The sequence below is a fragment of the Chanodichthys erythropterus genome, chromosome 10 (genome assembly GCF_024489055.1).
Source record: "Chanodichthys erythropterus isolate Z2021 chromosome 10, ASM2448905v1, whole genome shotgun sequence".
Taxonomy (NCBI): domain Eukaryota; kingdom Metazoa; phylum Chordata; class Actinopteri; order Cypriniformes; family Xenocyprididae; genus Chanodichthys; species Chanodichthys erythropterus.
Window position 1 is genome coordinate 26,374,440 of NC_090230.1, and position 21,590 is coordinate 26,396,029.

A 21,590-nucleotide genomic window follows, 5' to 3' on the forward strand; every position below is an offset into this window, starting at 1 on the left:
TCTGCTAAGGGAAAGACACGGGCTCACCGTAGGGAGTAACCGTGGACAATACACATATGGAATCACTCACGTAGAGGGATTGCAACATATGGAACCCAACCAACAGACAACATCGAAGATGGATGTTGGTCTGGCATCAGACACTCCGCAATGCCCGAGCCGAAGGTGGAGGTGGAGGAACTCGACAGGGTTCACCGAACGGGGAACACGACTGGAGTCAACAGATGCACATATCCTGCCCAGGGGGCGGGAGTGGCATTGCAAGCCGACACGAGCACAGGTTCAACGCGTCTACCGGCTGTTGGAAGCGAGTACACGGGAAGAACCAGCTTACACGTAAGCAAAAAACCCTAGCAAACGTGTTGGGTGTCGCCCAGCCCACAGCTCTACAATCTGTCAGCGAGGCGCCATGAGCCAGCGCCCAGGAAGAGGCCACTCAGGTGGAGTGGGCTCTCAACCCGAACGGGCAAGGCACGCCCTGGGAACATAAGCCAGGGCGATGGCATCCACTAACCAGTGGGCCATCCTCTGCTTGGAGACAGCCTTTCCCTTCTGCTGGTCTCCGTAACAGACAAAGAGCTGATCTGAGGTCCTAAGCTTCAAGTTCTATCCACGTAAACACGCAGGGCGTAAACTGGAAAGAGCGAAGCTAGGGCTGGGTCTGCCTCCTCCGAAGGCAGCGCTTGCAGGTTCACTACCTGATCTCTGAAGGGAGTGGTAGGAACCTTGGGCACATATCCAGGCCGGGGTCTCAGGAAGACGTGAGAATCCCCAGGCCCAAATTCCAGGCACGATTCGTCGACCGAAAATGCGTGCAGGTCCCCTACCCTCTTAACATGAGGCCAATGCAACCAGGAGGACGGTCTAAGAGACAGTACTTTTAACTCGATTAATTGCAAAGGCTCAAGGGATGACGCCGAAGTTAGCTAAGAACTAAGGTGAGATCCCTAGAGGGTAAGGAGGGTGGGCAAGGAGGAATCAGTCCCCTCGCCCCCCTCAGGAACCTGATGGTCAGACCGTGTTTCCCCAGGGCTTGCCATCAACTGCATGGAGATGTGCAGCGAAGCGGCAACATACACCTTGAGGGTGGAGGGAGACAGCCTTCGCTCCAAGCCCTCTTGCAGGAAGGAAAGCACAGATCTGACCGAGCATGATCGGGGGTCCTCTCGTCTTGCGAGAGGAGCACCATTCAACGAATAGGTTCGACTTCAACGCATAGAGGCTCCTCGTGAAGGAGCTCTAGCGGAAGTGATGGTGTCTACGACCGCCTGCGGGAGATCACCCAGAACCTCCGCATCCCGTCCAGGGACCACACGTGGAGGTTCCACAGGTCGGGACGCGGGTGCCATAGGAAGCCCCATCTCTGAGTCAGGAGGTCCTTCCTCAGAGGAATCGGCCAAGGAGGGGCTGTCGTGAGGAGCATTAGGTCCGAAACCCGGGTCCGAGTGACCAATATGGAGCCACTAACAAGACCTGCTCCTCATCCTCCCTGACCTAGCACAGGAGCTGTGCGAGAAGGCTCACTGGGGGAAAACGCATATTGCGTAGGCCCCGGGGCCAGCTGAGTGCCAGGGTATCCGTGCCGAGCGACTCGCCGGTCAGGGAAAACCACTGGCCGAGGGCAGTTCCTGGGGAGGCAACAGGACTACCTGGGCCTCGCCGAAGTAGTGCCAGATCAGCTGGACCGCCTGGGGATGGAGCCGCCACTTGCCCGCAAGTGGAGGCTGCCGTAAGAGCTCGTAGGCTGCACGGTTAAGCACACCTGGGACATGAGTGGCCTGAAGCGACCTCAGATGCTTCTGACTCCATAGCAAGAGATGGCAGGCGAGTTGCGATATGCGACGGGAGCGTAGACCAGCCTGATGGTTGATGTACGCAACGGCCGCCGTGCTTGTCCGAGCGGACCAGTACATGCTTGTCTGACAGCAGCTCCTTGAAGCGGCCCAGTGCAAGACATACTGCTAGCAACTCGAGGCAATTGATATGCCAATGCAGTCGAGGCCCCGTCCAAGACCCGAACCGCATGCCCGTTGTACATGGCCCCCCATCCGGTGGTAGAGGCATCTGTGTGGACCACAGCGTCCAAGGGGTACTCCCGCCCGCAGGAACAAAGGGTCCGACCACCGGATGAGGGTAGGGCGGCAGCGCCGTGTCACGAGGACACTGAGCCATGGCCATCTCGGGACCCAGTCGCGGAGCCGGTGTTGAAGCGGCCTCATATGGAGCAACCTGAGCGGCGAAACGCGGCTGCAGATGCCACATGCCCCAGGAGCCTCTGAAGTCTTTCAGTGGGGCCGCCATCCTGCGCTTGAGCGAACTCAGGCAGTTCAACACCGACTGGACGCGCTCCTCAGAGAGGCGCACAATCCAGGCGACCGAGTCTAGCTCAAGACTGAGAAAAGAGATCCTCTGCCCGGGGGCGAGTTTGCTCTTGTCCCAGCTGACCCAAAGACCCAACAGGCTGAGGTGAGCTAAACCATCTCCCTGTGTACGCACAACTGCTTCGCGAGCTGGCCAGGAACAACCAGTCGTCGAGGCAGTCGAGAATGCGAACGCCCTGTTCCTTGAGGGGAACAATGGCCACCTCCGCAACCGTGTAAGGCGTGGAGCGACAGGGCCAGCCCGAAGGGTAGGAGTTTGTACTGACATGCTCGACCCGAGCGCAGAATCGAGACATGAAAGTATGCATCCTTCAGGTCGAATGCTGCAAACCAAACCCCGGGACGGACGCACTCGAAAATGCGCTTCTGCATGAGCACCTTAAACGGCAGCCTGAAGGTACCGGTTCAAGACGCGCAGATCCAGGATTGGCCATAGCCCACCGCCCTTTAGGGTACAATGAAGTAGGGCTAAACCTGACTTCAATTCGGCTGGAGGGACCGGCTCGATTGTATCCCTCGCCAGGAGGACAGCAATCTCCACTCGGAGAACAGGTGCAATGTCCAACGACACCTAAGTGAAGTGGACACCCCTGGACGCCGGAGGACACCGGGCGAAATGAATCGCATAGCCGAGTCTGATAGTACGCATGAGCCAGCGGAACGGGCTGGGGGCACTAACCAGGCCTCCAGACACCGAGCCAGCAGAACCAAACGCACCACAGACGTACCGGGGGTGGGGCAGCGAACCAGAGTACGGGGACCCGACTCGGGCGGCGTGGTAGCGGCCCAGAGTGTGATCAGACTCTGCGAGGTAGCAGTGCGTATGGGAGACGGCACACGGGGCGCGGCCTGCACCAACACACTGACACCTGCTGGCGAGGTGAGAGGGGGCTGGGAGTAGCAACGCGGGGCGCTGCACATCGCCAGTCACACTCTTGGGACTTAGAGGATCGGAAAACAGTTCTTAGTGGGTACCGCTGGACTCCGGAGAGCCAGCAGCGGAACAGACCAATTCTCCACCCGGCCCTCCTCCGGGGAGAAAGAACCGTTTACGTCAGCTCCAGGTCGCCATATCTCCAGGACCGTCTCCCGCTAGTCAGGTGACTGCGGGTTGAGCGGGCTGGGTTCAAGGCCAGTTTGTGAGATGAGCGCATCGAGAAAGCACACTTTGACGACGGCACATCCCAGCAAGACTCGCCAGGGGTGTTTCTGGACCACCATGGTGGACATTGTCTGGCCAGGGGCCTGCGCTTTGATTTGCATCCTGCGTAGCTCAACCCCGACTCAGAACTACCCACATGCAATGAGTGCTTTGACCTACTGCAGACTTGCCAGGGGCCAAGACTCATGCAGGGCAGAGGTGGTGTGCCCGTAGCACTGCCACCCCACCCTAGGGGGTAGTGAGAGAAAACTTGTAGTGCAGATTATGACCCTCTTGGCGTTCCATATTAACGCCAAAAAAGGCCACAAACTGCCAAGTTTTTTCATGCACATCCGGGCTAAGCCAGGGGGCGCGGCAAGGCGAGTACGCGTCGCACGACACCCCCAGGGGCCCGGGAAAGCATGGTTGCCAAGTCTGAATCCGATTCAGCATGAGCACGCCACAACCGTGGGACGCTCAGCCTCATCTTCATGTTCAGAACTCAACAATACTCTCTCCAATGTAGCAGTCGACATCTGATCCTCTGCTGGAGCCCTGACTAAGATGTTAGGTCCTCCATATTTATTTTAAGGAAGACCAGCAACACATGCAGAAGCTACCAGCCATGTTGGACAGTGAACGTGGCCGCCCAACTGGACGACACACGGCACCCTGGGCACCGACGTGGCCATGTATCTAAACATGATCCACCCACGAACATAGTCACAACATGTTTGCGATGCACTAGAGGAGTGGGGGGCCCACGGAGAATGACTCGGCGGGTATTGCCCCACTGTGATCCTCTGGTCACCCAGGCTTATTAACCAAAGTAGCACTTTTCTGATTCAGAGAAATAACTAGATCGGGGAATAAGTGAGGGGACTCCACCTCATTAAAGGCAGCCGAGTCTCGACCGTGCATCTAGAGCGCCAGACAGCGCGCAGGGTTGCCATGGCAACGCGCGCTGTCAGCCGGCAATTCGACGGCACACGGCGCGCTGAGCGCTCAAGACCTTACGAGAAAGGCGAGCAAACAACGCGCCGACGTGGACATATTTCCATAAGAAAATATGACCACCCACAAACACAGTCTCAGCACGCTAAGCAGACATGAGAGAAAGTGATCGTGGCCGTCAGAGAGGATAGGAAACGACCGCCTCCAGAAACGCACAGACAGAATGACATCTTGAAAAAGACGCAGTGTCTGTCTGTGAAGCTCTTTTAGAAGGGGAAACTTCAGCTCTTTTGTGTCGAGACACACAGGGAGCGTCACGACGTGTTTAGAAAAACACAGGAGGAACCAGACCAAATCGCAGACCAACCAGTGGAATTACAGCGGAACGCTGGGAAAACATTGGATGTTTCCACCCGGCTCACTCCAACTCGCGACCTCGCTGCAGGCGTCGTCACACCAACACAAGCGCCGAAACTTCTTCAGAGGCTTGAAGTTCAAACAGCCGCAGGACACCAGGTAGGCTCCGAAGCGAAAGACAGAGTGCGATTGCATCTGCCCCCCTTTTTATATCCACCTGTTAGGGGAGGTGCGCATTATGCAAATATCGCACGCCAATTTCATTGGCTTGTTTTAGTTCTCTCGAAGCTGATAGGAGCTCTCTAGCGATATCCCAATTCGTCGGTCACTACTGACGTACGTCGAACGTGACCGACTGAAAGGGAACCTAATTACATATATAAACACATGTGTGTCTCTATTGTATGAAAACTACATATGAACTGACTCTAGATTCACAAGTGCCCTTGTGTATAAATGGCTTCTGATTAGTAGCTTTCATTTTCCCATCAGAAACATGTTAACTCTGTATTTTAACAGTTTGTCCTTGATTATAGGATAAGAAATATCTGGCAGATTCTGTACTAATGGTGTATTTTACAATTTTCTTCAGTATTTTCCTTCTTTTTTCCAGTATTATTGTCCTGCAGACATGTTCTCAGAGAAACCCCGCCGTCTCGCCATAGCTCGAGCATCAGATGTCATTCCCGTTACACAAACAGTGATCTGCATACAGAGAACTCATCATCTGGATCCTGTTGTTTAGGCTGGGAAACCCTGCAGCTTCTCCAAAGGTCACATGACAATCAATCTTGCTCAGGTGTCGATTTCCCACTGAATTAATGAGAGTTTAAGACGTTTCCACTCTTCCTTTTGTTTGATCACACATTTATCTTCAGCGTGTCACTCAGATGTTTAGTCAGTGAGGCGTCTGGACTAGATGGATTGGAAACATTAGATGTGAAAGCTTGAGAAATCTACAGCGTGATCATTGCGTCTCATGCTGGTATGGCAACATCTTCATTTTAGTATCAAAATAGAATAAAACTCTTTTTTCATGGATATAAATATATGTGATGTGAAGATGGTAAACTCTCGGTTCTTAACTTACTTAATAAATAGAATATAAACATAATGAAATAAAAATATCAATGTATATTAAATTATCATATACAAAATTGTCTCCAGAAATCAATATTTTACTTTTTAAAAATATTTTTTTAGATAAATAAATATACGGTTCTATGCAGTTTTTTATTATTAATAATGTTTGTATTTATTATTAAAATCCTTATATTATTTTATTAATTCTAATTACATTTAGATGAATAATTATTCAAATAAATGATAAAATAATTAAATAATAATTAAATATACAACCTGACAGCTGAATAAATTATTATCGAAGCTGAATGAATTATTAATGTTATTGTTTTATACTCATTAAAATCATCATCATCATTATTTTTATACTTATTTGTAAAACTGCTATATATTTATTTATTTATTTACTTAATCATATACCTATTATTAATGTTTGAATAAATTACATAATATTTATATTAATTATACAACCTGAAAGCTACATTAGTTACATTATTTATTTATTTATTGCATTTTATAATTATTTCATTTATAGCATTTATTCAATTATTAGTAACTGAATTATTTTACTTATTAAAACCATTATATTTATTTTTTATTATATTATTTTATTAGTACTATTGTTTATTTTTAATATTTTTAAAATAAAGTTTATAATTATAATAATAATTTACAAACTACTATGAAGCTAAAATGATTATTTATTTTATTATTTATTTAATTGTATTTGTTTTATTTATTTATTTTATTATTAAATTCATTATTTTTATATTTATTATTAATTATTTAAGAATTATATTGAGTTAGTTAGCTTCATTGTATTTACTTTTGTATTGTATTTATTTTATAATTATTTTTGTAGTTTGTCTCCGTTTACGGATACCGTTGGTGCTTTTGCATCTCAGTTGCTGACGTTAAGCAAGTATTTATATTTGTGTTTTGTCATATTTTGATGCTGTTATATTCGTAACACATATTACTTTCAGTGGATCGTCTACATTAAAGGGATAGTTCTCCCAAAAATGAAAATGATCCCATGATTTACTCACCCTCAAGCCATCCTAGGTGTATATGTGTGTATAAAGGCCTTCTGAAGTGAAGCGATGGGTTTGTGTAAGAAAAATATTCGTATTAAAAACTCTATAAACTATAATAACTAGCTTCTGACAGACGGCCGTATGCATCGTTTTGCAGTGGAAAAGTAACCCCTGACCCGATGCACGACGTAACGAAGAACGCGGAAGCTCAGAGGATAGAGGAAAACATGGTAAATCATGGGATCATTTTCAAGTTTGGGTGAACTATCCCTTTAAAGATATCAGCAGTTGTCCACTGGTTTTCTCATTCTCACCTCCGAACCTCTGGCGGAAACTTCCACGACATCCAGACGATCCTCGTAGACGGCTGGTGAATCTGCTGACGCACGACTCTGACCTTTCTGAGCCATCTTTAATTTCCCCTCAGACTCTCTCGTGTCTTTGACCAGTTAAAGTCTGAACGCTTCCCGGTCCTTGCAGAAGTTCTGTGAGAGTTTGTCAGCTTGTTTGGCACGTGATTCTTTTCATTTGGAGCGCCGGCTCGCGTTATTAAAGGCCTTTCAGTTGTTTCAAAGGTTCCCCTTTTCCTCACAAGACAGTCTCATTTCTGCCTTTTGTCCTGGACGGTATTTACGGCCATAATTGAACAGCGTCGGGTCCGCGAGTTCAATTGCAGTCAGAGGGGCTGGAGCTGGCGGATATGAAAAATGGGGCTCTTTTAAATGCTAATCAGCATGGTTAACGCGTAGCTCCTGCTTGCCTGGCAAAAATAATTGTGCAAATATACATGAAAAACTGCAGTCCTTATTTAAAGATGCGACCCGTTGGCAGTGGGAGGGCAGTCATGCACAAAATATCCCTTATTTTTCTCCCGGCTTTTCTCTTCCACACTTAGCAGAAGACTTTGAGTGATAATTCCAGTCAAATATTTATCATCCTGAAGAGTTTCTGTGTCGTTTTAGTGGGAAATGTCCAAAGAATAACGGAAAATAAGGAATATTTGTAATGATGGATCAAACAGCTTCTTGTTGACGAGACTCAGCGGGAGATGAAATTAAATATATTACCATATTTTTGGGGGCTTTTGTGAAAGTTTGCTGCTGGGGACCAATTATAACTAATGTCTGAGGAAGAAACCAAACAGAATGAATGCTGGGAAAATGATATAGTCTAGCAGAAGAGAGTTTGTTCTCAGACTGAGGAGACATTAAACAGATGAATGTGAACTGCAGATCAGATCATTTGATTTTGGAAGAACTTTATGAGAAACATCTGAACATATAGAGATCTCAGACTCTGATGGCGAGCCACACTTGAGATATCTGGGGTCATTTTAATTTCAAGAGACATTTTAGATAGACGAGAGAAAGTCTCCATTCAACCTCATCGCTGTCTAGGAGGAACAATTGCTATTTTAAATAAATGGCATTTTATATATTTTATATTCATTATTTATTTTTATATATTAATTTAAATGTTTATTTATTATTCATTATTTAAATATATAGTAGTCATATTAATTATACACTCTGGCAGCTACATTGAAGCTGAAATAATTATTATTAAATATTATTACTTAATTCAATGTTTATATTTATTATTAAAATAATTTATTTATTAATAAATTATACAACAATTATGTCAATTCTAAAACCTTACAGCTACATCAAAGCCAAAATATGAATAATATTATTGTTTATTATTATTGATTTATTTCATTTAAATACTATGCTTTGTATCAAAACCATTGAATTATTAGCAGTTATTTAAATTATATAATATTTATATTAATTACACAACTAAATTGAAGCTAAATTCTTTTTCTTATTATTATTTATGCTTATTACTAAAATAGTTAATTCATTATTAATTTAATTATTAATAATTATTTATATTATATTATATTATATTATACAACATGACAGCTACATCAAAGCTAAATTATTATTATTGTTTGATTAAGTTTATTTAATTAATATATTTATCAAAATCATTATTTAGCAATTATTTAAATTATACACTATTTATTTTAATTACACAACTAAATTGAAGCTAAATTCTTTTTCTTATAATTATTTTTTATTCTTATTATTAAAATAATTCATTAATTATTATTATATATATTATAATTACATATAATAATAATATAATATATTGTTATATATATATATATATTATTATTATTATTATTATTAATGTAATTATTAATAATTATTTAAATTATACAATTGTATTATATTATACAACATGACAGCTACATCAAAGCTAAAATATTATTATTGTTTGTTTAAGTTTAATTAATATATTTATCAAAATCATTATTTAGCAATTATTTAAATTATACAATATTTATATTAATTACACAACCTGACAACTAATTTGAAGCTAAATTCTTTTTCTTCTTCTTCTTATTCATTCTTATTATTAAAAAAAAAAAATAATTTCATTATTAATGTAATTATTAATAATTATTTAAATTATACAATTGTATTATATTATACAACATGACAGCTACATTAAATCTAAAATATTATTATTGTTTAATTAAATGTATTTAATATATTTATCAAAATCATTATTTAGCAATTATTTAAATTATACAATAACTATATTAATTATACAACCTGACAACTAAATTGAAGCTAAAATATTATTGTTGTTGTTAATAATATTAGTGCTGTCACACGATAAAATTTTTAATCTAATTATTTATACAATATGGCAATTAATTAATCTAATTAATTACAAATTAAATGCACATCAAATTTGGCAGAGAAATTCCCCCCCAAAAGATAATGTACAGTCATTATTGTGCTAAATGAGAAAAGCATCAAAAAGACATTACAAATAATAGCTTTAGAAAAAATATTTTATTTGAATCAACATAAAATTGATTGCACGTAAACCTTTAGGCTTCAACGACCATGAGGGTGAGTGAATGATGACACAATTTTCATTTTTGAAAATATTGAGTCATTTGTTCACCCAATTGATTCACTCAAAATATTGATTCATTCAGAAACGAACCACCGCTGTCTGTTGAATGGAGACACTCAACAGTTCTGCTCTGGCTTTACATGTAACATTTTCAATGGTAAAATTGAGCAAAAGCAGAAAAAATTGTTAACTATAACTTTGTGTATAAAATCAATATTACATTTGCACAACCTGACAGCTTTACTGTAATTCACAGCTTGTAGTGTAAGTAACTACTTTCAAAACACTAGCTGAAAGTGAAATGTGAAGGTCAATATGTACTCAGAATTAATCAAAGTTAGTACACAAACATTAGGAGTAGTGAACACACACACACCCGGAGCAGAGTAATATCACCCGCAACCTTCAGGTTACCAGTGTGACTCTCTCACCTTTACTCCACCACTGCCCCAAAGCCTGACGGTAGTTAGACTGAGTATTTTTGGTCCTCAGAGCCTTTAGTTACTCATTTTCCTGCTTTCTCTTGTGCTTGACGAGCGCGAATCGATTGTCCTCAAGCAAGCGTGTCGTTGTTCCACGAAAGTGCCTGCTGAGGGTGAAGAAACAAACGAGGAGGAAGAATGAAATGAAATGCAGCAGATTTAAATAGTTGATAATCAGATCGGAGAACACCTGCGTCTCGCTGATAAGAACAGAACAACAGAAACAAGATGAAACGATACGGTAAACAGAGACAGTGGAGACTGTGAGTTCACTTTGTGCTGGAAATATCAGTGTTCAACAGCAGAAATGCGTATCGAACAGACTGATTATTCGAAATTACCAAGACAATATAGCAGACTTACTGTTTCACAAATGATGCAAGTTTATGCTGTTTATTCTGGGTGTTTCTGACTGTGTTTTGAGTGTTCACTCCAAGCGTGAAAGGAGAAACTGGCTGGCACCAGCATATAGAGCATTATGATCAAGCCTTGTTGAAATAAAGGCATGAATGACCTTCTGTCTCCAGCTCATTAAAGCTTTCTTAAACCCCTGAGCTCTAACAACGGAGTTTATTTGCTTGTTGAATTTTAACTGTGAATCAAAAATGACTCCCAAGTTCTTTATATGAGTGCAGATTTAGCTTTAAGCAGTCCTAAATTAGAGGTAAGACCATCTAAAAAATACGAAAGGAGCCAAATAAGATAACTTTAGTCTTATTTTCATCTAACTGAAGAAAATGATCACCCATCCAACTTTGAATGTGATTTACACAAGCTAACAAAGCAGATAAGGATTTTGTGCCAGGTTTATTGGTGAGTGTAACTGGGTGTCATAGGCATAAATATGATAGAGATGGAGCAGAGTGGATAGGGAGCATATATAGAGCAAATAAAATCTGTCCCAAAACGGAGCCCTGCAGCACCTCACATGTAATGGACGCTGGAAATGAAGAAAATTCACCAGAGAAACTCCTCTTAGTAAAATAGGACTCTAAGACTGCATCACAGATGCAAATAAATTCATTATTTGTAGACATTTGTATAAATAATTATATATATATACACACACACACACAATTTTCAATTAAAATATTATTTATTTTATTATTAGTTTAATTATCTTATAATAAATGATAATATAATGCTTTTAATAAATACAATTATTATTATTATTATTATTATTATTATTATTATTTATTTTAGATCTATTGACGTTAATATTTTAAATAAATTATATAATAGTTATATTAACTATACAACCTGACTGCTACATTGAAGCTAAAATAAATTAAAATAATATTAATAAATATATTATTATTATTATTATTATTATTTAATTAATAGATTAAATTGTATGTTATTAAATTAAATAATTATTATTAAATAAATTCAATTTTATTATTTAATTTATTAATTAAAATGATACTTTTTAAATCATTTATTTTATTATTAATTACTTAAATTATTATTATTATTGTGTGTGTGTGTGTGTGTGTGTGTGTGTGTGTGTGTGTGTGTGTGTGTGTGTGTGTGTGTGTGTGTGTGTAAATGTACAAAGTTAATAAATAATTACATATCATTTGATTAAAAAATATTATTTTATAAGTATTATTTGATAGTTATGTTTGGGTGTATAATTAATGCTAACAATGAAAGTCAACATGGAATATATTGAAATACATTTAATGTTTATTTAAATTAAATTACTATTAATTAAATTTAAATACATATTTTTGTTGTGAAACTGAAAATTTAGCACTAAATAATGGTGTGAAATTTATCCTTGTTTGCCAGCGAAATTATTTTCTCTATACGCCGTTGTACTGCCTTCCAGTTGCATTGAAATGATTATATTTGTAAGATGAACGCACTATATTTACCGGTGGGATTTTCTTTAAGCCATAACTTTACAAATATTTGTTGCTGCACTAGAGCTAAAAAAAGCAAGTTAAAAAGCGATAAATGTGTATTATATTGGCCAATATGTAAATTTCCCAACCAAAATCGCCTCGTAATAACGACTTGTAAGCTTGTAAATAAGATCTTCTCACGAGGACTTGCGTCAGCTGGAAAGTCATTAAAGTGCCGGCAAAAGTTATTGCGTTTTGATGAAAGATTATGAAGACAAACATTTTCTCCTTCCTTGAGTCTCAGTGTCTGTGCAGGAGAGTTTTATTACGGGAGTGAACGGGATGAGTTTTGATGTCTAGTTATCTCTCACATCAGCTGGATCCAGCTCTATATTCTCCACACCACTGAATCTCCTCCATGTTCCAGACGTCAAATCTCACTCCATCTGTCACTCGCTCCACACCTGCCCTGATTCCTCTTGCTGTCGTTTAGCTGTGGAAACTCCTCACTGGGGTTTCATTGGCTTCAGGGTCGCTGACACCCGTCACATGGTATCTTTGTCCTGAGGGCAAATCCAGAGCAACTTTCAGAGACGCCGCTGGCTCTTTTTACCAGGCTCTGAATAAGAAATCACAAAACACTGGACTCTGTGTTCGTTTGGAGTGTCTGAAGATACAAAGAAATGCCCAAACCTGCTTCACTGAACCTGTTAGTGTCAAAACATGAAACCTGAGCCAGAGCCTATAGCGGTTCAGCGGCTCAGATGCTAGTTTTGAGAGAATACTTGAATATTATATAGGGAACTTTAGCTGAAATCATGGAAAATCTGTATCTAAACGGGATTCATTTCAAACTGACTTATGTGCTAAACATAGTTTGCTAGTAGAGCATCAATAAATGTATCATTATTTTTTATTTTTTTTTTTAAATAGCTTTTCTGTTTGTTTGCATGCGGTTTTCTTCATTTAGCATTAGCGTTAGCAAAGAGTTTATTCTTTCAAAAGCCTTTAAAAAAAACAAAAAAATCTGGTGAACAGTAATAAATATATTAAATGTAGCTTTTAGCTTTTCAGAGCGTTTTTTAAAGCTTTTTTTAGGTTAGCATAGAATTTTTTTATTTTGTATCTTCAAATAATCATCATTTTTCTGTGTATTTCTCTTATTTCCCTGTTAGCTTTAGCATGAGGGTTGTCTAATGTGTACTATATTAGCACTACCATGAGCCAAAAGAACCTCCACAGAAAAAAAAGAAAGAAATCCATCTGGAAAAGAGTAATAAACATATCAAATGTAGCTTTAGCTTTCCAGAGCACTTTTGAAAAAGATTTTTTTTTTAGTTTGGCAGTAATTTTCCATTCTGTATCTTCCAATAATGTGATTTTACCCATCATTTCTCACTGTATTTCTCTTTTATTGCCTGTTAGCTTTAGCATGAGGGTTGTTTCTTTGTTTAACAGTCTAACGTGTGGTATTTTAGCATTAGCATTAGCAAAAAAAGGCTATCACAGATTAAAAAAAGAAAACCGTTCATTGCTAGCTTCTTTCAAAAGCCTATAAATTGTCAAATCTATCTAAAAAAGAGTAATAAACATATCAAATGTAGTTTTAGCTTTTCAAAGCGCTTTTTAAAAGCTTTTTTCTTTTTAGTTTAGCAGTGATTTTTCATTCGGTATCTTCAAACAATGTGATATTACCCATCATTTCTCACTGTATTTCTCTTTTATTGCCTGTTAGCTTTAGCATGAGGGTTGTTTCTTTAACAGTCTTACGTGTGGTATTTTAGCATTAGCATTAGCAAAAAAAAAAGGCTTTCACAGATTAAAAAAGGAAAATTGTTCCTCGCTAGCTTCTTTCAAAATGTCAAATCTATCTAGAAAAAGAGTAATAAACAAAATCAAAAGTAGCATTAGCTTTCTAGAGCATTTTTTTTGTGCATTTTTAAAAGTTTAATAATGACTTTTTCATTCTGTATCTTAAAATAATGTGATATTTCCCATCATTTCTCTATTTATTTCTCTTTTATTGCCTGTTAGCTTTAGCATGAGGGTTGTTTCTTTGTTTAACAGTCTAATGTGTGGTATTTTAGCATTAGCATTAGTAAAAAAAAGGCTTTCACAGATTAAAAAAAGAAAATTGTTCCTCGCTAGCTTCTTTCAAAAGCCTCTAAATTGTCAAATCTATCTAGAAAAAGAGTAATAAACATATCAAATGTAGGTTTAGCTTTCCAGAGCACTTTTTAAATGTTTTTTTTTTTTTAGTTTAGCAGTGATTTTAAATTCTGTATCTTCAAATAATGTGATATTTCCCATCATTTCTTAATGTATTTCTCTTTTATTCCCTGTTAGCTTTAGCATGAGGGTTGTTTCTTTGTTTAACAGTCTAATGTGTGGTATTTTAGCATTAGCATTAGCAAAAAAAGGCTTTCACATATTAAAAAATGAAAATTGTTCCTCGCTAGCTTCTTTCAAAACGTCAAATCTATCTAGAAAAAGAGTAATAAACAAAATCTAAAGTAGCATTAGCTTTCTAGAGCATTTTATTTTGCATTTTTAAAAGTTTAATAACGACTTTTTCATTCTGTATCTTCAAATAATGTGGTATTACCCATCATTTCTCACTGTATTTCTCTTTTATTGCCTGTTAGCTTTAGCATGAGGGTTTTTTCTTCGTTTAACAGTCGAACGTGTGGTATTTTAGCATTAGCATTAGCAAAAAAAGGCTTTCACAGATTAAAAAAAGAAAACCGTTCCTCTGTAGCTTCTTTCAAAACATCCAATCTAACTGGAAAAGGAGTAAAAACCAAATCAAAAGTAGCATTAGCTTTCTAGAGCTTTTTTTCATTTTTAAAAGTATAATAAAACTTTTTACTAATTTTCATTCTCTATCTTCAAATAATGTGACATTATCCATGATTTTATGATTTATATCCAAATTAGCTTGATAAAAAGCTGGCTTTTCTATTTTTGTTAGCATAAGTGTTGTTTTTCACATTAGCACAGTCGAATGTGTGGTATTTTAGCATTAGCATTAGCCAAAAGGCCTCCACAGATTAAAACAGAAAGCCTGTAAGACGTCGAAATCTATCTGGAAGAAGAGTAGTAATCATATCAAATGTAGCTCTGACATGTTTCAGCTCGTTCTGAACATCTGTACGCGGCGAGTGGGCGAACGTTGGTGTGTTTCCCAGAGATTTCCCGTTTTCCGCTCAAAGCTCATAATGAATGGCTCTGGTATGATCAGGGAGATTAGCATGGCAGAATCTTAACTCTCTTGTCAGGGGGAATGTTGTGGCAAAGTAATTGTTTGTACACTAATCATGTACACCAGCGTGTGGGCGAGCGCTCGCGCACATTCACACTTCTGCCTCAGTCGCGTTATTAATCATGACTTGATTTGTCCCGGTTAGCCCCAGCGAAGGCCGGCTCATGCTAGCATGCGTACAGGTCAGTTGGGTATGTGACTTCTGACACCTGAGGCCTTGGTGAGCAAAACAAATCATCAGTCACAGCTAAAGCCGCGCTCTACTTGGACCTCACTGTGTGTGAGTGTGAGAATAGAGGGTTTTAGAGGAAATTATAGCGGTACAAGTGTGTTTTGCTAACCTAGGAGCGTCTCTATGCTAACACAGAAATGCAAATTCTTCCAGCTATGCAAACTCAAATGCATGTGCTATTGATTACGTCATTTTTTTGTGTATATGTACTTACATATAATAACAACACATGTGGTTTAATAGCACATTTTATAGAAACTCTATCGCCCCCTAGAGTACTGGAGGACTTCTTGTGACACGGTTAACTGTATTCGGAATATTTTGTGTTTTTCAAACGTTGTTTATATCGATTATTTATTTATTTCACACAAATCCTCATGAATAAAGTGTTTTTGTGCAGTGTTCCCGTGAGATCCGGTCTGCTCTCTCTCTCACAGGTGTGGCGTGTCTCCTGTGCTCAGGGTGAAGCAGACAGTCGTGTGGAGCTGCATGTCGAGCGCCGGTGCTCAGACTCGAGCGCTGCAGAGCTGATGTGACAGCGGCCCGTTCACAGCCCTGATTCAGTGTGGCAGTGAAGAGACTAATTACCTCCTGCGAACAGCCCTCACAAACAGCCCTGCAGCTCTCTGATACCGCTCACTCGCTCCAGACCTGCTGAGAACATACACTGCCAGCGCTTTCACATGTCATAGGCACTGGAGATGGGTCATTGTGTGCACTGACTGGGCCTCTAATAAGAGAATTTTAGTATATATATATATATATATATATATATATATATATATATATATATATATATATATACAACAAATATCAAGCAGTATCATTAAGATGAATATGAACAGGAAAACATTTACATTTTTTCTCATTTAGCAAAATTCAAAGCAACAAATGTGGAACAACTTTTTCACCGTCAGGCCGAACAGTTCTAAGAACAGAAAGAAACTGTTACAAAATAAGTAAGGAATTTATTTGCAGGAATTTATTTACTTACTTTACAGTGCATTTGTTTTACAATATATTCTATTACTATCATAGGAGGAATAATTATAATTATTATATTCTGATACACCAGTGTGAATGTAATGTACTGTAGACTGAGACATTATATCACAACTAAAAAGAGGGCTGAGTAAAGTTTAGGTACAAGTAAATGCATTTTCCCCAATTTGTTCTGGGAACATGCACCAGACTTTAGAATTTAAATAACACAATTTCTTTTAAATTAGCTCTTTCTGTAGCTGTTTACATGTTGATCACTCACCAGCAACACACAGAAGCAGCTGAAGGTGTTGCTGACAAAGAATTCATAATTTAAATGACTTTACAAAATGAATCTCACCTGAGTAAACCAAAGGTACATAAATGAAGAAAATGATTAACTTCATTGCAAATGAAAATCCATCTTTGGGTAGTCACCGAAGAGCGCTCTTTCGCCTTTGCTGCATCTGAATCGACAGGAAAAACCTGTTACTGAAGAAGCTGCAGGACACGTCACTGCAGATCTAGATAAACAACCTCAACACGTAAGTTTAGGGTGAAACCTTATACTCACAGGTCGACATTAACTAAGGAGATTTCAATGTAATCTACGGCAATTATACTCAAATACATGGATTTCCATCTGCAATGAAGTTCATCATTTTCTTCATCTGCTTACCTTTGGTTCATTCAGGTGAGATTCATTTTGTAAAGTCGTTTAAACGATGAATTCTCTGTCAGCGAGACCTTTAGCTACTTCCGTGTGCTGAACTGACAGAAAATCATGATATGTTTTAATAGAATAGATTTGGTTTATTTGCTAAGGTAAAGATCAGAACTGGATTCACAGTCACAAAATGTGTTTGAATGAGTGAAACAAGTAGAAATTGTAGAACTATGGTAATGATGGCAGCCCCCCCAAAAAGCAAAAATGGCCTTTCTACAAAAGAAATATAATTTTTTATGTATTTATTTTTTTTAAAAAAAGCTAAAAAGCTAAGAATTGTTTTCAGTGGGATTAATGTCTCAAAATCAATTCATATTAATCTGGATAGTACTATTTCATACAAACCGAATTCCAGAAAAGTTGGGATGTTTTTAAATTTGAATAAAATGAAAACTAAATAACTTCATAATAGAACATAGATAACAAAACAAATGTTTAAACTGATACATTTTACAATTTTATGCACAAAATTAGCTCATTTCAAGTTTGATGCCTGCTTCAGGTCTCAAAACAGTTGGGACGGGGGCATGTTTACCATGATGTCTGGGCATTGAGGTTATGAGTTTCTGCAGTTTTGGTGTTGGAATTTGGTCCCATTCTTGTCTGATATATGTTTCCAGCTGCTGAAGAGTTTGTGGTTGTCTTTGACGTATTTTTCATTTAATGATGCACTGGAAGGTCTCCCTCCTCTTTACACGGTGTCCGTGATTTCCAACAAGAATGTCAAATTTGGACTCGTCTGACCATAGGACACTTTTCCACTTTAAAATCAGTCCATTTTAAATGAGTCTTGGCCCACAGGACACGACATCTTTACTTCTGAGAGACTCTGCCTCTCTAAGATATCCCTTTTATAGCTTATATAAATTATCAATTAACTTAATTAGTTGCTAGATGTTCTCTCAGCTGAATCTTTTCAAAATTTCTTGCTTTTTCAGCCATTTGTTGCCCCCGTGCCAACTTTTTTGAGACCTGTTGCAGGGGTCAAATTTGAAACGTCATAAAATTGTAAAATTTCTCAGTTTAAACATTTATGTTATCTATGTTCTGTTGTGAATAAAATATTGGCTCATGTGATTTGAAAGTCTTTTAGTTTTCATTTTAGTCAAATAAAAAAAAAAAGTCCCAATTTTTTTGGAATTCGGGTTGTAGTTATTTCATTTGTCACTATAAGATGTTTAACCGTGTTTGAGAGCTTTATGTCTTTTGCTTGTTAAATATTTTTCAGGGTCACACACCTTCATCACCACATACACTGGAATAACAGGCCAGACAACTGCAGGAATCCCAGAGTTTTCTGCTGTAACTACACTGGATGATCAACAGATTATTATGACAGTGACACGAAGAAGCTGATTCCCAAACAGGACTGGATGAAAGAGTTTGCATCTGAAGAACTGTGGAGAGAAGACACTGAGATCAGAAAACATGTGCAGCAGATCTACAAAAACAACATTCATGTTGTAATGCAGCGATTCAGTCAGTCACATGGTGAGTTCAGATGATTTATACTACAATTTAGAATATCAAAGATTACCTTATACATTAAACAAAAAGAGAAGATGTATTTTTTTCTCTCACCCCACTCTGTTTTCTTCTTCAGGTGTTCATTCGTATCAGAGGATGTATGGATGTGAGTGGGATGATCATACTGGAGACTCACAAGGGTTTGATCAGTACGCTTATGATGGAGAGGACTTCATCTCACTGGACCTGAAGGAGCTCAGATACAACACACCTGTAGCACAGGCAATATCCACAGTACAGAAGTGGAATAATGACAGAGCACAGCTTGAATCTCTGAAACAATACTATGAAGATGAGTGTGTTTACTGGCTGAAGGAGTTCTTGACATTAGGGAAAGCAGATTTAGAGAAAACAATAGGTATCTTGTCTTTGAGAAATTCACTTTGTTTAACAATAGATCTTTTTTATTATTACAATGAGTCATTAAAGTGTTAGTTCACCCAAAAATGAATTACTCTCCCTCATGCCGTTCCACACCCGTAAGACCTTCATTCATCTTCAGAACACAAATTAAGATATTTTAGTTGAAATCCGATGGCTCAGTGAGGCCTACAATAGCCAGCAATGACATTTCCTCTCTCAAGATCCATTAATGTACTAAAAACATATTTAAATCAGTTCATGTGAGTACAGTGGCTCAATATTAATGTTATAAAGCCAAAAAAGCAAAATAACGAGTTATTTAGTGATGGCCGATTTCAAAACACTGCTTCAGGAAGATTCGGAGCACAAATGAATCAGTGTGTCGAATCATGATTCGGGTCGCGTGTCAAACCGCCAACGGCTGAAATCATGTGATTTTGGCGCTCTGAACCGCTGATTCGACACAAAAGATTCATAACGCTCCGAAGCTTCCTGAAACAGTGTTTTGAAATCGGCCTTCACTAAATAAGTCGTTATTTTGTTTTTTTGGCGGTCCAAAAATATTCTCGTGGCTTTGTAATATTAATATTGAACCACTGTACTCACATGAACTGATTTAAATATGTTTTTAGTACATTTAGTACATAGTACTTGAGAGAGGAAATGTCATTGCTGGCTATTGTAGGCCTCACTGAGCCATCGGATTTCAACTAAAATATCTTAATTTGTGTTCCACAGTTCAACAAAGAAAGAGAATGCATGTTGTGTAACAGTATATTAGATTAGTGTAAAAACTCTTAAAGTCAAGCATAAAGGGATAGTTCACCCAAAAATGAAAATTCTGTCATCATTTACTCCCCCTCAAGTTGTTCCAAACCTAAATACAAAGAAAAATATTTGACAGAATGTTTGTATCCAACATCCCCCCATTTACAACAATAGTATAATTTTTCCTACTATGGTAGTCACTGGGAGGTGAACAAAAGACAAAGAAAATCACTTTCTGATCTTGACTGAATACGTTTTATAACTTTAATTGTAAGCATTAATCTGTATTTAATATTTTACAATAAAGAATGTCCATTGTTATTTTACATTTGAATACTATAACTTTTGTAGTATTTCTTACATGAAAAATAACCTGTTAGACCCACTTGAAAAAATTTAAGTCGTGTTTATTTAATATCTCTTAATTTTATTGCATTTATTTGCACTGTTTGCAATTTGTTTATTTGCTATTTTTTATTACTGATGTTTACTTATGTTTTTTGTTTATGAAAATAAAACTTTGTGTTAAAAATTAGATTTTTGTTTGCATGTGCTGTCAACTATAATTTGTAGGAAAAAAATCAGAAACTGCAAAAAGTCACACAAAACAACAACAATCAGAAATTGGAAATAGCCAAGAAAATTACATCTCTAGTTAATGTTCTGATCAGAAGTATTAAATATGTTCCTCACATTTATCTCAATCTTTTTCAGCTCCTGAAGTGTCTCTGTTACAGAAGCATCCCTCTTCTCCAGTAGTGTGTCATGCCACAGGTTTCTACCCATCAGGAGTCACTATTAGCTGGTTTAAAAATGGACAGGATCACTATGAGGATGTGGATCTTGGAGCGATTCTGCCAAATGATGACGAGACCTTCCAGAGGACATCTTCCCTTCGTGTTCCTCCAGACGAGTGGAAGAAGAACCAGTACACTTGTGGGGTGGAGCACATGGGAAAAAACATCCGGAGCAGTCAGGAGGTGGATGTGATCCATAGTAGTAACAGTAAGTTGTTAATAGTGCAGTAGGCCTATATGGTGTTTATGGTTATGCTTTTTTATTCTTGCTACAAAGTTGATCCTATCCTTACAATATTTAGCTACTAGGTCATTTGATCTTAAATGGAGTGACGGAAAGCTATCAGATTTAATAAAAAAAAAAAATGTGTTTCAAAGATGAATAAAAAGTTTGGAATGATGTGGGGGTGAGTAAACAATGACAGAATGTTCAATTTAGGAACAGATTATCCCAGACGAGGAATAAGGGTCTTCCATCAGTCATTTAAAAAAAAAAAAAAATTGAAATATTATTTCAGTCAGGACCACTTAAGTCAAAAATGGCAAGAGACAAACTTTTTAGTAAATTTTTTATTGGCATATTTTGTTAAAGTTACATTTGCTGGTATGACTCTGTTCTAAATTCCCCGTCCTTTTCATGAGCTCCATGAAAGCAAAGACCGGGAACAGCAGATGAGGGATATCCTCCCATTTTTTAACTGGGAGAGCAGC

General features: G+C 38.5%; 1 pseudogene; it reads left to right on the forward strand.

Annotated features, from left to right (window-relative positions):
* Positions 1–17,345: 17,345 nt before the first annotated feature.
* Positions 17,346–21,110, forward strand: LOC137028227 (major histocompatibility complex class I-related gene protein-like; annotated as a pseudogene).
* Positions 21,111–21,590: the final 480 nt, after the last annotated feature.